Here is a 17,122-nt window from a genome sequence, read left to right as displayed (position 1 = left end):
CTCCAGTCGCTTTGTCCTTCAATTGATGTCTGACCAACTCCCCTGATCCTAGAAACAAAAAGAAACAATAGGCAATGGTACATGAGGTTCTTTTTCGTCCAAAGGGATTCTATTCCCGAAGGCGACAAACTTCCTTACCGATGGGTTAAGAAGGGTAGGAAATATGTTTTAGGATTTAAATATGAAATGAGATTAACACTTATTTTGCTTTCATAATGATCTTCAGCGAAGTTTACGGATCTTGAGACTCCTACGCCCGCAGTTTAGAGAGGATTCCTGCGATTTTGGGGATTCTCAAGGAAGAATGCTCCTTCCAGCTTTAGGTTTTGCTTTCTTCGAAATCCGAGAAGTCATCAAACGGAAGTATGAAGGGTGAGACCATGATCCTTATCCTTTATTAATGTTAGGGATATTTCTGTCTTTAGAATCCTGATTCGCGTTATAGCAAGCCAAGGATTGGGTTTGGATGATCTGGACATCTTCATTTCAAATAAGGAGCCTACCATTTTCAAAGTAACAAGACACTCCATCCAACTTCCCGAACTAGAGCCTCCACTTCCAAGAAAAGGAAAGCCCGAGAGGCCTCAGGATCTGCTGTCGACTCGCTCAGCTTCGAAGGCGCTGAGTCACTTCTTTTCCTGGTAAGGATCCCGCAATGTTCTTTTTATTAAGGAGTTAACTTTGTATTAAATGTACATTTTTACTGCAGGTCCATCAACACTTGACCGAAATCCGCCATGCTGCTCTTAAGGAGATTGAGACACAAAAGCTGAAGGCGGATGGCCTCAACAAAATTGCCGAGGCTAAGTCCTTATATATTGAGAACATGGCTAAGGAATTTGACCGGCTGAAGTGGGATCACGCTGACCTCAAGGTCAATCACGCTAAGGAGCTGGATGACATCAAGACCCAACTTATGATGCATGTTGCTCATTCCATTTGCTGTGCAACTATCAAACTGATGGACGAAGCTAGGAAGCCCAACTTCGACATGTCTTTAATGGTGAGGGAGGCAGAGATCAGGGCTGAACTAGGCTTAGCTTTTGAAGAAGATCCGGATGAGTCAAGCAATTCCGCTGAGGTGAAGGCTAGAGATTCTGAAAGTGAAGGCTAGCGATGGAGATAAGATGGTGCAGGCTCGATGGCTGCTGTTTTTTCGGAGGGGCAGTAAAGGATAATAAAGACAAGGCTCGGGCCCCTCTTTTTTGATGATTTTTTCTTGATGGTATTCGACATGGTTGTAAAACAATTTACTTTTTTGTCTTGCGAAGTGCTTCAAATAATTTATTTTATATGTCGTTTAAAACAATAGATAATCAAGGTGTAGGGATCTAGAGTTTCAGGACAAAGCCTTTAATTATCAGTTTAGGAAAACTTTTAGATATTCATGATGGAATGATTCTGAGTTTCAGGACAAAGCCATGAATATCCCTTTGCTTAAAATAATGATAAACTTTTGCCTTGCTTATGTCTATTTCTTTTTTGCCAAAAAGATACTGATGAAAAATTTCTCTTATACTTTAATTGGATCAAAACATAAGTTTGGAAATATTTTTTCACCACATCTTGGGGAAGTAAATAAGTAATTAAACCTTGTAGGATAAGGTTTGAATTCATAGGCACTAGGAATCTCCGAGGTTCCAATCAATCGTCATAATCTTTATCTTGGGTTGAACTTTGAAATCCTGCAAGATATGTTAAGATAATAACTGAGATGGTTAGGTGATCCATGTTAGTTACACCTTTTGACATGCTAGCATAACACTTTAAACATTCAATTTTTGCCAAAAATCATCCATATATCATACATATGTACATTATTTTTTGAAACACTTGTTTTGGTGGAGCGGAATCTACTTTGGATTGTTTTTTTTATTTTGTAGGTGCGGAGAGGTTACGAGAGACATGGTAAATAGAAATGGATGTGCTCAAAAAAGAAACGAAAAATCAAGTGGTTTAAAAGAAAATGAGTCAAATGATTTGGTTAAGTTGAGCAAGAGACAAAGTGATATTATATGGATAGCTTCAAGTTCAAACCACTAATACAATTCTATCTTGAGTGAATTGGAAAATATAAAAAGGAGATTAAAAGAATTTTTTATTCTTTTTCCTTTACGGTTCCTTTTGAGAAATCAACAAGAATAAAATGGGCCATCACTTTTACTTAATAATTGTTGATTAGAAGAAAAATTGATTGGGTTATCATGAAGGAATATTTGAATTTTAATTGACTTGGGGGATAATTGAGAATGAAATAAGGTTAAAAGGCAAGTCAAGAATTTTCATGAAAGGGGGTGGACTGCAGGAGCAAATAAGCAAGGCTACTTGGATTTTATTTTCAAGTTCTTTTTAGTTTGTGAGTTTAGCTTTTATGTTTCGTTTCTTATTCGGATTGATTGATTTAACCATGATGTCCGGCTAAGTCAATATAATTTCAACACTAGGGTTTGATTTGATTCAAAACTTATGTGAAAATATTATTTGATTCGTTTGTTTGAATGGTTTGTTTGTTTGATTCTTGTGCTTAAAACCTGGTTCCACTCCGGTATATATTAGATTGTTAATAAACTTTGTCATCTTATTAATTTTTCTAATAAAGTTCATCTATTTAAAACTCTAATAAGTTTTTAAGATTTGGTAAAAGGAACAATTAATATTTTGGTTTTGTCTATGAACTCAAAATCATTATAGAATTAAACAAAATAATTAAACATACCGAACGACGTGTGTGTTTGATTGTAATCGATACTTCTATCACGCAAACTAAGATCTGAATGACGTGATCTTGGAGTAGCGGTTTGGCTCTAATCACCGAACGACGTGTGATTAAACATTAGATAGAGTGAATGTCCGAACGGCGTGACGTCTAGTATCGATACAAACCGTTTAAGTAACAATCGTTGCACCATAATTGTTAATGATCATAAGTTAGATTCGAGTCAAGAAATTGCCTTAGTGTTGGTGTTAGTGCACGGTTTTGTCGTCTCGAGTCTTTGTAATTATCGTTTATAATTGTTCATTATTATAATGTAAGGGTATTTATGGAAAAACTGTTAGTTCGTTAATGTAAAGGCTAATTCGTTAAGGCTGTTTAACGAACTAGCCAGTTTGTTATGTTCAAATCCCATTTGTTAAGGATGTTTAACGAATGGACTGTAGTTCGTTATGTAAGTTCCTATTCGTCATGGAATGTTGACGAATGGGGGCATAACGAATCACTGATTCGTTATGTTTTCATTTTGTGTCTTGTGAGTTAACGAAATGGAGCCAATTCGTTACAGGTTGTGTAACGAATTGGTTTCCATCGTCTATTTAAAGGATGTTCATACCCTCATAATTTAAGTTTTGAGTTAATGTATTGAACCTCTGTCCATATTCTCTATCGCTCAATTCTTCGATTAACATATTACTAATACACATATTACAATTACTATTATATATATATATATATATATATATTTATATTTATATTCATATAACTAATTTTAAGCATATCATAAACTAGATCCTAACGTATAGATCTAATCCGATAATCAATATTGATAAGATCTGTACGAATTATTACGTATTTTCAGTTGGAATTAGTTTTTAGATATAATAGTCACGTTTATATAATAAATTTGTTTTCGTATCAAAACCCCCCTAAAAAACAATCGTGTTGCACTTAAAACGTTTTGGTATTGTAAAGTTAATCTGTATCACTGAGGACACGAACCTCACTTCCATTCGTACTATTCAGAGTAAGTCCAAGTAGGTTTATTTTATCTATTGGATTCGACACCCATACAACACAAAATTAGGTAGTTCTTTTACCAATGAATTGAGACCCGTGTCGCATTTGATCTCGACTGGGATTCTGAAACGTGTAAGGATATTCCTTTTGATGAATGATATCACTTCTTGTTCTCTAACTTGGGCAAATGCTTCTACTTCAATCCATTTTGAAAAATAATATGTCATTACTAACATGAAAACCTTTCCTCCCAGAGCCTTCGGTAGTTTAACCACAATATTCATTCCCCATTTCATGAAAGGCCAAGTAGACAACATCGAATGGATAGGTTCAAGTGGTTGGTGAAGAATGTTGCTACGTCTTTGACAGGCATCACACTTCTAAGCATAGACCATTGCATTCTTCCTCAATGTTGGCCAATAGTAACCATTCATAAGGATCTTGAAGAATAATGATCGACCCCTTACTGTGATTCCCACAGTCTCCTTCATAGATATCTTTCAGAACTTCTTGTATTTCAGGATCCTCGAGGCATCTCAATTACGGACGTTCAAGTGATTTCTTATAGAGAATATCGTTTAAGATAATGAACATGGATACCTTCATACGAAAAGCTTTAGGATTCTCATCCTTAGGGATCTCGTTGTGTTGCAAATATTTCTTGATTCCTGACTAGCTTGAGGGTCTTGATCCAATATCTTCCGAATCCTTTATTTCATTAACTTGGGGATCTCGCAAACCAGCTTCTTTTATTACTTCCTTTTCATCAAGGGAAGGTAGATATGTGGCTGGATTTAGGATATGTATTATCAGAATTTTTATTTCCGTCGGGATCCTGAAGGCAGACGAAAGATTTGCCAATGCATCCGCTTTAGCATTTTCATCCCTAGGAAATCAAATTTTCCTGCCAGATTTTGAACTATCTAAAGATATTTGGTTAGTTTCTAACTTCTAACAGCATAAGAGCCATTGAAGTGGTTAGCAAGCAATAAGGAATCCACAAACACATGAATAGTTTTAACTTCTAAATCTTTAGATTACTGAAGGCCATCAATTAAAGCTTCATACTTGGCTTCATTTTTGGTGGCTTGGGAATCACATTTGATTGTCTAGGGTATTATGTCCAATTGTGGCGATTTCGGGATGATTCCTAAGCCTGTCCCCTGAAATTTGAGACCCCATCAGTAAATAATATCCATTTACCCATATCATGGTCTAGTTGTTGAACTTCCCAGCCAGCTTCTTGCTAGATATCACTACTGAAATCAGCCACAAAGTCGGCTAAAGCTTGGGATTTAATTGTTGTCCTAGGTGTAATAACTCAGTTTTTTCGTTTATTAAATGAGTATCTAATAATACCCACCCCGTTTTTAGTTATCGGGTAATTTTTATCAATAAAATATCGCGTCTATCGAGTTATTATTATTTTATTATTAATTGATTATTTTATATATGTTTATTTATCAAAATAACTTTCAATTAAATACATATTTAACCCTAAACTAGATTTTTATCTCATTATGTATCCATACAAGATCTTGACGGACTAGATTGTAAAATTTAATTTAATTTATAATAAAATCAAGTTCCATTAACCCAAACCTGTTTACCCTTTAATCAAACCCGTGACCCGTTAATAGCTTGCACCATAATCTACGTGATATAATTAGAATTGATTTATCAAGATCGTTTATACGTTTAATTCATCTTATACCGACAAACTAATTATGGATTTTAATAAACAAATAATCTCTATTGCGTGAATATACAAACCATCTATACCTAGTTGGGGAGATACCATGTAGACTTGATAATAATCAAATTAATCTCGATGATACGCTTCTGCAACCCCCGCGAACCTAATCCTACGTTTAATTGGCTTATAACAACCTGAGACTCATAGAACATGATCTCATTTTGGTCGTTAGTTCCCGACCCCGCTGACCATTAATACGTAATGAACATTGGCAATTTATATATGCTTATGATTCGTTTTAATCAACATTTCATTTACCCTAACTTTATTTACACAATCATAAACTGGATTATCATTAGCTTTTAGTTTTTAAATTTGTTGTTGTCATGATTTAATCAGCTAACACCTTGTCTCAGATGGTTGCGTGGTGTGCGTCCATGTACCGTGTAATATCCCGAAATTTCTAAGAATAATATTTAATATATTATTTATGTTGGAAGAATTAAATTACGTTAGAAGATTAATAAAATAATAATAAAGAAAGAAGATGGTAGGCTAGTTAAATGAAATGGATTATGGACTAAAAAGGAAAGACGAGACTAAGGTCAGGGAGTATAAATACCCCTTAAACCCTAATTCTTTTCATTTTCATCCATCTCTACACCATAGGTTACACAATAAAAAATACACACTTAAGCCAAACACTCTCTACTCTACTATATTCAATGATACGAGACCAACCGAAGGTTAGAAATGATTTATCTCAGCTGACCCAACCTATTAGAACCTGATACCGCAGCCTCGTGATGTCGTACGAGCCGTTTGGGTCTATATCTAGCTTTATTCGGGTGTTTAATTAACCAAAAATGAGCTTAAGGGCCACCTTAGCTTAGATCTGGACACCCCGAAGCTACCTAGGCCATAAAGGATCAAACCCCAACCAACCATGGTGATTAACGATGGCTGACGGCGCCAGAATCGAAGAAAAACATTGAAAATGCGTAAAAAGGGAGCTGACCTACACCTATATGCCGTATAAGTATCTACGCCATATAAGTGCAACGTGTAAGTGTGGACAGCGCATAAGTATATAGACAACGCATATGTATGAGACGTATAAGTGTGGCAGCGTGTATGTACAACGCATATGTGTCACACCCCAACCTACGGCGAAAATGGCGGGGCGCGAACTGATTGTCACAGCTCTCAAGGTTACTATCATGCACAATATTTAAATGACAATATCTATTAATTGAATTCAATTATCAAATAAATCAAATACAAACAAGTACATAATTCATACAACAATACAAATTTTATATTTCTTGATTAAAATATTCTTCTAGCTAAATTCTTCACTAAGTCTTCACCAACCTGCATATGCGTATAAAATAAAGTTTTGTCAACAACACATGTTGAGTGAGCAACACACCAGTTTAGTTGTACATATAGTATATATAACAAAATACGTAGCTGCAACAAGTCATATGAGAATAAAAAATTAACCAATGAGCAAGTATAACTGAGATGTCGAGAAGCACAAAGGCTAACGACTGTCGTATGATCATACTAGACTGAGATTATGTTGGACCTCTCCGAATGCGGAAGCATACAAAGCAAATAAGCACATAAACACGTAAGGTATAAGTTTTTAACACATAAGACAAGAGTTGCAGTTTTGTGTATAAGTATATATGAGAAACTATATTTACGCATATGTCCCCAAAACATTAAAAGCGGTAAAATAGAGGAATGTGGTACTCACCTGGTAGAGAAAGCAAACGGGATAACAAAGATACGAAACGTCACTTCTTTCGAGATTGCCCAACGGAAAATCCTAAGTCTGCGTTACGACGATAAGAAATTATGAACTTAAAATACAAATGCTAATCAAAGACGTTCGAGATTCGATGAGGTCCGGGATTTAATAATCTGATGGGTTCTCGTGAAGTTACTTATTTCTTTAAATTTATTATTAATTTTATTAGCAAAGCTTTATTGTATATAAAATACATTTAAATACTCAAATAAACGTTTATAAAGATTTTGGATAAATCATATAAAGAGATTTGTTTTAAATAATTAATTTAAGCTTATAATACATTAAATTTTTATATGTATTCTCACCATTAAAAAGATTTCTTTTATATTAGTATTGGAGATAACAAGTAATTGATAATAAAAATAATTTATATGATATAAAATCTTTTATAAAACACCAAGTCTTGTATTTCAATATATTAATTAATAGGATTATATTATGTATTTTAATTTAAGACCTTTTAAAAATCCTTTATAAATATTAATACATTTATTATAAAAACTTTAATATATAAACACGCACGCATATATACATACATACATACATATATGGTTTTTACAAAGGTTCATTAAATGACTAATTGGTGTCGGTTTTAACAAAATATGAATTAATTAATATTTACTATATTATTAATATGATTTAAGTGATTAAATAGTTTGATATATATTAATATATAACAAAAACAAAAAAAGAAAGAGAAAAACGCTGCTGGAGGGACTCGAAACCGAGCCCTCCAGCCCAGAAACTGAAAATCACACCCACTAGCCAACTGAACTAGACAATAAGATGGTTATAGCATAAGAAAAATAAGTTAAATACAATAGTCCAGATTTACCCCCAATTTCTATAAACCCTAGAATCCGATTTGATCGAATATGATATGTTTGATCAAATCAATCATGGGGTTTATGGAGGACAAGAAATCGCGATCATATCCATGTGTTTAATTACCTTAATATACGAACGGAGGTGGGTGTATTGATTATGATAGTGGCTGGCGGTGAAAGGGGTTAAGAACACGAATTTAACAGCAACGATTATGCAATTGAATATAGGGCTATGATAGGCGAGGGTTGTGTGAAGGTTTCTGGAAGTTAATTGCATTCTCAATAACGATTACATGTATATCGATTTAAGCCTTAGGGTCGGCTAAGATAATAAGGAAAAACAGATCGAGTATGATTGCATTAACATAATTGTGATGTCTGTAACACCCTTGACAAACACAACATTGTCCCACTCTTAGGCTATCCCACATCGGCCGTGGACAAGAGAGATCACTGGTTCATAAGTAATGTCCTGCCCCTTCAATCACCAACGCGTTTTGGGTAACCAAAAACAAATCAGTGAGCTCTCCATGGGCAGAGCGGACAATATTGGTGGTGCGAGGGGCCGGATGTTACAGTTGGTATCAAAGCCACTCTTGTGCCATTCGGGATGTTGGGACACGCCTCATCGAGGACGATGAGTCCAAAGGGGGGTTGTCTGTAACACCCTTGGCAAACACAACATTGTCCCACTCTTGGGCTATCCCACATCGGCCGTGGACAAGAGAGATCATTGGTTCATAAGTAATGTCCTGCCTCTTCAATCACCAACGCTTTTTGGGCAACCGAAAACAAATCCGTGAGCTCTTCGTGGGCAGAGCGGACAATATTGGTGATGCGAGGGGCCGGATGTTACAATGTCGGTGTGAACGAAATAAGCAAGTATAACAAACTTTTGATCCAGTTTCCATATTGTTTCCGAGAATTGAGGTCCAAGTCTTCTAGATATGGGTTTGGGTATAAGGGCTGGATCTGGGTATTAGGATATGGGTTTGGGTATTGGTGGATTAATATAAGTAAATTGCAGATTTAGTCCTTGTAAATTATAAATGGATACAAGGTTGGTTAAAGCTAATTAAGGGGTGAAAACTGTATATTAATCAAAGTTAAAATGGATATTAAAGTATAATTAAATAATATAATATTTTATTAGTTTACCATAAACGCAAATAGGTCGAGTAACGGATATAATATATTAGATGGAAAACCCGAGTTGTTACAATATGCATGTGGGCGTATATGTATACGTGTAAGCCGTATATGTTATAAAACATATATGTATGAAACGTGTATGTATGCAGCGCATATGCATGAATTATACGCCATGTGCACTTACACGCTGGAAGAAACTTATACGTCTAGAAAGATCTTATATGCTCGTAATAACTTATGCGCCTAAAACAACTTATACGCCAGAAGGAGACATATACGCTTGATATGATTATATAAAATAAACGAAAGATAGACAGTGTATACGTACGTAAATGATAGACATGGACTTATACGATATATGAGCTAAAGAAAAGTAAATAATTAATAATGAAAGGTAACGTTTAAAATGAAGATTTGATTTGATTAAATAATTGAAATTCAGTTTTCTGATGAGGTTTTTAGTAAAGACTTACTATTGAAAATAAAATTTTTCATTAACCTCAGAGCCCCTTGGACCCTACTAGGGGCCGCCACCCCTGGACCCCCTGTATCTATGGGTTACGATAACCTAAATATATTATATGAATAGGGCTAGTTAATTGGTACATGTAATTGTTATACAGTTAGCCACCCCTAGTTAAGAAAATGAGTTACCATTAACTCTGAAAGGAATCGCTTACATGTGAGTTTCTAGCCCCATTTCCTTGTTATGTTTTCGGGGTTGTGTGCTTATTCAATGTGATTAGTTAATACACTTACCTTAATTGGTAAGTGTATGATACGAGAATGTTTGATATACGATGTATGAATGATGTATGTATGTTATAGAAAAGTTTAAGAGTATGTATGAAAGTTTATAATTATGACTATGTATGGTATGGTTGTATGGAAGAAAGGGAACCAGGCTCTAATAATACTCGAGGAAGAAGGGAACCGAGTCCTAATAATACTCGAGAAAGAAGGAAACCGGACCCTAATAATATTCGCGGTGGAAAAGGGAACGTGCCTTAATAATACTCGAGGAAGTAGGGCGTAATGCTCTTTAAAAAGTGTAAGTAAGTGTTAAAATATAAAAGAATGAAAGAAAGAAGGTGTATACTTATGTATGTATGAAAGAAAGATAAACAGGTAAGTAATACGTATCTTTGGACATGAATGAGTAAGTATGTGAATGTATTGCATGTTGCCAGATTAACTAGAACTCACTCAGCGTAGCTGACTATTAGTATGCACGCAGGTTAATAGATTGAAACAGTTAGCTTGAGGGAGACACATGGCAGGATCTGAAGAGGCTGGCATCTGAAAAAGGATTTTTCATGATGTTTTTTAATAAGTTATCCTATGTTATGTTTTTAAAGACAAGATTTGGAATGTTTTGTAATGAATGGTTAACATTTTATTTAATTATGCGAAAAGTCTTAATTAACTATGATATTTTGAACTGTGGTTATGAGTAAATCCAACGCCAATGTAGGGCACCGGGACCGGAGCCTTACATACTGAGTCGGCCAGGGGCGCAAGTTCAAGCCCTGTCCAACCCAGTTTTGGGTATTTTATTTATTGTTAATTGTTCGATGGTTCTTAATGATTTAAAAATATATTATAATTAATATAAATATCAAATAAATGTTATTTTATTAGACCGACATCCGTAAGCTCATGGTTCTCGCCAACTAATCTCACTATATATATATATATATATATATATATATATATATATATATATATATATATATATATATATATATGATGCAGTGGTGAAACGATAATGAAGATCGATTCATGTTGATTCTAAGAATAACCGTGAAGAACTTCCCAAAACTCCCAACTCTCACCCAAAGGTCAAGGGAAAATGAAGAGAAAAAACTTTATTATCCAAATTCAATTATGATCTTTCACATTACATATACTGAATATAAATAAAGGTTCTAATATGAAATGGGACCCAAAAAGGCCATGGGCCAAACACAAACCCAAAAATAAAAAATATAAAAAAGTGCTGAAAAACATTAAAAGGCCCATAACTTTATTTAGAAGGCGTTTTTGGGCTTCGGACAGGGGCCAAATCACCATAGACATTTTCCACAACATGCTCCTCATCTCAAGCTTCGATTTGACTGGTAATGGGCCTGAAACGGAGCTTCGTGGGCCAAGTTATGCTCATTTTCGTGGGCCACATTTGGAAGCACGATCATAGGCCTCCAAATATAACATGGTCCGTTCTTCAATACTTGGGCCTCCATCAATATATGTATGAATCTTAAGTATTTATTAATAATAAGTAAACATTATTTTATTAAAACCCGAATCCATTATTTATGTTTTCTCGTCGATGAACGTATTTATAAATTTGCTTATATTCATTGTATATATATATATATATGATATATTTGTATTATTCTTTAAACAAAAATTACAACAAACATATTTTAAACGTATTAATTATATTTATAAAATTAGATTTTAGTTAAAGATTCCAAGATATATATTATATGATAAATATATATATTTTAACGTTTGTATTAAATTATTTAATATATTACAAGTTATATTTATTTATGTATGTATTTATAATTGCTTTATATTTATTTAAATAATTATATAACTGTATTATATTCAACTCCCATTTATTTATTTAAACTAATAATAATGATTTAGCAATATCAATAATAATAAAAATCCATCGATCAATCAATAAACATAACTCAAATCACATCAAATCTCAAATTACACTAGTAGAAAAACAAGCTTTAGACGCGGTGAAAATGAGCTTCAGATGCTGTTTTTAACCGCGTAAAAAAATAGGGTCTCAAAAGCTATACTTACTTTTAGACGCGGTTTTGGAAACCGCGTCATCAAATGCTCCACTCTGATTTCCAAAGAATCATTCTTAGTCACCCTTTTAAACCGCGTCAAATGCCTCCTAACCGCGACAAATAAACAACTCAACTTTCCAAAAAAATATTCAAATGAAAATTTATATACTGCTATTATGGCGCCAAATTCAGAATTTAACCTCCAAAATCTATTTAAATCGCTCAATTTTAACAATCAAATTAATACACCAAAATAACACAATTAACAGTATTTTACAATATAAACTTCAAAATATAGCTAGACCAAAATGCATTAAATTTATAAGTTTACAATAGAGATGGTCAATCTATTAAACAAAATATAAATCTAAACTACAAATACTTCTAATCAAGTATACCAAACTTCGTAAAAAAGCCCGACATCAAGTTCTCTGGTAAGTTGTCGATCTCTGTTTCGGTAATAAACGCCATGTCATGCACCATCTTAAAAAGAAATAAAATATATTAAGTTAGCATTTAAGAAAATCAAACAATTATAAAATATAAAATATTTACAAGGTCCGATAATTATTTTTTGATAAGTATACACAAAATCAAACATATATTTGAGCACCATGAAACCACATTCCCAATTGGATGGTTGTTGTTGACACTACAATTAATTAACAATTAATTATTTAAAACTAAAATAAATAAATCAACTAAGAAATATAAATCATACCGGAACCATTGTCCATGTAAAATTGACTTCACTAAGAGCAGATCGAATTACTTCCGAAAGAAGATATATAGATTGATCCTTTTTTCCTGCTATCATTAGAGAATCTAAAATATATACTCGTGATTTTTGGGGATAATAACGAATAGGGACCAATGATCGCTACAAAAAAAAAAAGAAGCTTACAGAATAAGGAAAAACTAATTAAAAAAGACAAGTCAAAAAGATATATAAATATAACACCCGTCTAAATATGGTGCAAGTAAGTATTCTTCATCTTCATGAAAGCTACATAGAATGGAGATATGCCCTTCAACTTCCGCGTGATTTGAACGGCACCAATTACCTGTGATCGTATTCGCATTAAAGAAGGCGCATCGGTTGAAATTTTGAACTGACCCCTCATAAAAGTATCTTAAATCAAGAAAGGAAAATGTATGATTAAATTAATAAATTTACTTACATCTAAAAACTGTTATACTACCAAAAAAAAAACAACTTACATTGTAAACCAGAAAATGATGGTGACATCAAACCATCCACTGACAAAATGCTGTAAAACCGCTTCAGATTCAATAAAGCAGCTTTGCTCAGTAATAAACATCCCTGAAGCTGCAGTTAAGCTCATTTCGGTAGACCAAATGTTCCCAATATGTTTTTCTAATCGACGTGCCATATTTTGATGCCATTTAGGTCTTTCTTTAATTTTCACCAAACCTATTTTTACTCCTTTGGTCTGTAAATCTTTATATGTAGGTTTAGCTACAGCTTGGTTTCCTTTACCTTTAGCCTTATTTTGCTTCGCCCTAGTTTGCTTCCGCTTTTGTTGTTGGCTTTGAGGCTTTTGAACCGACTTTGTTCTGGTAGTTTTTATCTAAGACAACATACAATTTGTTATGAGGTAATGAGCTAACAACCTAACTGATAAGCATAATCACACATACTTCAGCCTCACTTTTGTCCCCAAATTTAATAGAAGGTGACTTTTTTGTGTACTTAGCTGGTGTTTAGCACATGTTATTTTAAGTATTATTACTTTATAAGTACAATATGTTTCTATCTAAACCAACTCTACGCAGAAAATGAGGATAAATTATATAGCTAGGTATATAAAAAGAAGTAGAACAAACAAATTAATTACCGTTTGTTGTTGAACGGGCTGATTTTGAAATTGTTCAAATGGATCAAAATTGGAGTCAAGAAAAGCCACATTATCTATATTGTCGAGAATAGCAATATCGACCACAAAAGTACCGTTATGAACTTCAGACAAACTTGGCATCTAAAACAATAAACAATTTGTTATAATATAAAGTAATAAATCAAACTAAAGTAATATAAACTACCTCTGGTCTATAGCCTTGAACACTCATTTCAATATCACAAGTGCGTGTTTGGAGTGAGGTTTGAAATTGACTTGATGCATTGTGAGTTGAGGCATTTAAAATCTACAAGTAAAATATAATTAATACTAATATAATAAAAAGATAGACTAATATATAGTTAATTTATCAACAAAGTATACCTTTATCGCCTTTCGTGGCCATTGAATAAACTTATTTACAGTGTGCTCGATGATTGATATTCCTTCCTTGACTGACTCGTGAGGGACATGAATGTACAAATAATTTTTATAGACATAATCGACTTGTACCTTCACGCAATGTTCATTCATGAGGATATCATCCAAATATCTATCACATGTGGGATATGCCTGGCCATTGGCTAGAATTAATTGAGCACTCCTTGAATCAAACGACCATGGTAATTCACATTGACATATATTTTGCAAAGCCATATAAAGTTTTGATAAACAAATATATTTTTATATCTATAACCTTTAAATTTTGTCATTTGGAATCCAATACGGTAAATGTTTTCTAGATGACACACCAAGCTCTGAATCAAAGTAATTTGCGGTTGGTCCAATTGCTATCTGATTATTATTAAACTCAACCATTTAATCCTCACTCTGTTTCTTTAGACAATTAGCAACACTATGCTGTCCTGGTTTTTGTTTACGCGTAAACGCAGTTTCCTCCTCATGCATATTTCCCTAAAAATTACATAGAACTAGGAGGTTACCCGCCGCAATGCGGCGGTGTTTAGATGACGATCAACAAAGATATAACAAAGATATGTTACATTATCGAAGTAGTAACATGTTAAGACTATGAATAGGAAGTTTACAAAATTTGTTTAGATGACGATCAACAAAGACAAATTACGCAAAAAGTGACGATGAATATCACAAAAAACTGTAATATAAAGCCGTAGATTCTTCTTGCAAACATATCAACGTAATACCATCTTTTACAATGCACACCTACCTAATAGAAATCAAGCCTTGACCTGCAAAAAACTTGGGTTACATGAACATTGTGTTTGATAAACATCTACATATCAACACAGAAAGTTAAGAATTTATAGCCTCCACGTGAGATTCAATATAAACAAAAAATGTAAACCGAAAACAAAGCTAACCATTTCTTCGGGTTTAGAAGAGGGATCCTCAAACCCATTAACCATTGATGAATCTGTAAGACAACCGTTGCCATGATTAGATGTATGCTAAGTTAGTCAGTTATTGACATTTAAATGATTCAAAGATTAGGAAATACTAAAAATCAATATAAACCCGTACCCACGACTTCAGTATTAGCCAAAGGTTGATTGAATTGAAATGTAAAACATGATTAAGGCAACCTGCAATAAAACAAATGCTCAGAACGACCAAACAAAACCGAAAAATCAGGAAGCAAAAATCATAAGGATCAGATATGTGATCAATCAAAGAAAGAGAAATCAACCGCCATGGCTGCACGTTTACGGTTGCCTCGCCAAGACATGTAGAAATCTCAACTTTGTTCAAAGTGAAACTCATCATAATAGCGCTATCGTATTCAGAACATGTGTCATTCATTCATTTATGTTAATAAACATTCGTGTATGTTCGTTTGTTAATTTATGTTTGTTTTTTTTTGTCTCATTCGTGTATGTTCGTTTGTTGATTTATGCATGTTCGTTTTATCTCCGTTCGTTTTGTGCTGTTTGTTTATGCCGGATCGTTTATGTCTGTTTTAATCTTTTAAACCATGTAATTTTATAGTTTTCGAAAATAATTAAGCATCTTAGTAAATAAGAACCCATTCTTAAACCCTAAGGGGCATATCTGTTAATAAAAAGTTTAAAAAAAAACCATATGCACGTAACTAAATGTTCATTTGTGCCCATTTATGTTTGTAATTCATTTGCTTTTCTTTATGTTCGTTTACGTTCGTGAACTATTCGTTTAGGTTTTAAACGAACGAACATGAACATGCTCATTTTCTTATGAGAGAACATGGACAAAAAGTTTTGTTCAATCACTTCAATGATATGTTTGTGTTCTAGTAGAATTTAAACGAACAAACATGAACATGCCCGTGTTCATGTTCGTTCTCTTTGTTTACATGCCTATATGGGATTGAGGTCTAGGTTCTTACCCTTGCAAATTCAAGTAGCTGAGACCAAGTATCTCAAGAGATAGCTTTAATGACATGATCCTTAAAATTGCTATTACTCTTCTTGACTCACTCACGTCTCCTTATTTGTGTCTGATTCATCACATTTGTAGCAGTGGAATTAAACAAATATTATACTCATTAATAAAATCTGAAAGCATAAACTTGAAAGGACTTCAAGAAATACCTCAGATCCTCCATGTGGACCATGGCCATCATACACACCAAAGATATGAGAAGTTAATCGTGTGACCCGTTACCAAAAAAGTCACGCCAAATAACCCTACGCCATGATTCATGGGAATATATTTTTGTAGTAATGCAAGGTGGTAAACGCGCATTGAACATACAGTCAACAAATTATAAAACAGGCACTCAACATCAAACCAAAACAACCAAGAGCTTAGATAATAAGTATCTGTAGATACCATCATCATATACCATTGTCATTGGTAAATTTTAAGAAAATGGAACCTTTCTTATATATGCCTCGATCATGATGTTCTTTGTTGTTGTATACAGATGTATCAAGGAATCAAAGTTGTAGTTCCACATATACACTAAAGTACTATAAATGATAGTTAAAACGCGCTAGTCTTATTTGATCGATGCCTCTTCGTCATTTGTATAATTATCTATGTCACAGAAAAGACCAACGTGTTCATACCTTGTCTACAATAGAATGCACAGTTGATGAATTGAAGCATTTTTGCTCCATAAGAGTCCTTCCACATGTGAAACTGCATGCTAAACGAACTTCAGATGTCAAAGATAGGACAAACGGTAATATTCAGTGAAATCAAAGTGTAATTTAACAAAAGCCAACTGAGTAAACTGGTTTATGATAAGTACTTT

Source organism: Bidens hawaiensis, unplaced genomic scaffold (genome assembly GCF_021521415.1).
Source record: "Bidens hawaiensis isolate Kalapana, Puna unplaced genomic scaffold, B.hawaiensis_p1.1 tig00007577_1, whole genome shotgun sequence".
Classification (NCBI taxonomy): domain Eukaryota; kingdom Viridiplantae; phylum Streptophyta; class Magnoliopsida; order Asterales; family Asteraceae; genus Bidens; species Bidens hawaiensis.
This window is presented reverse-complemented; position numbering follows the sequence as displayed.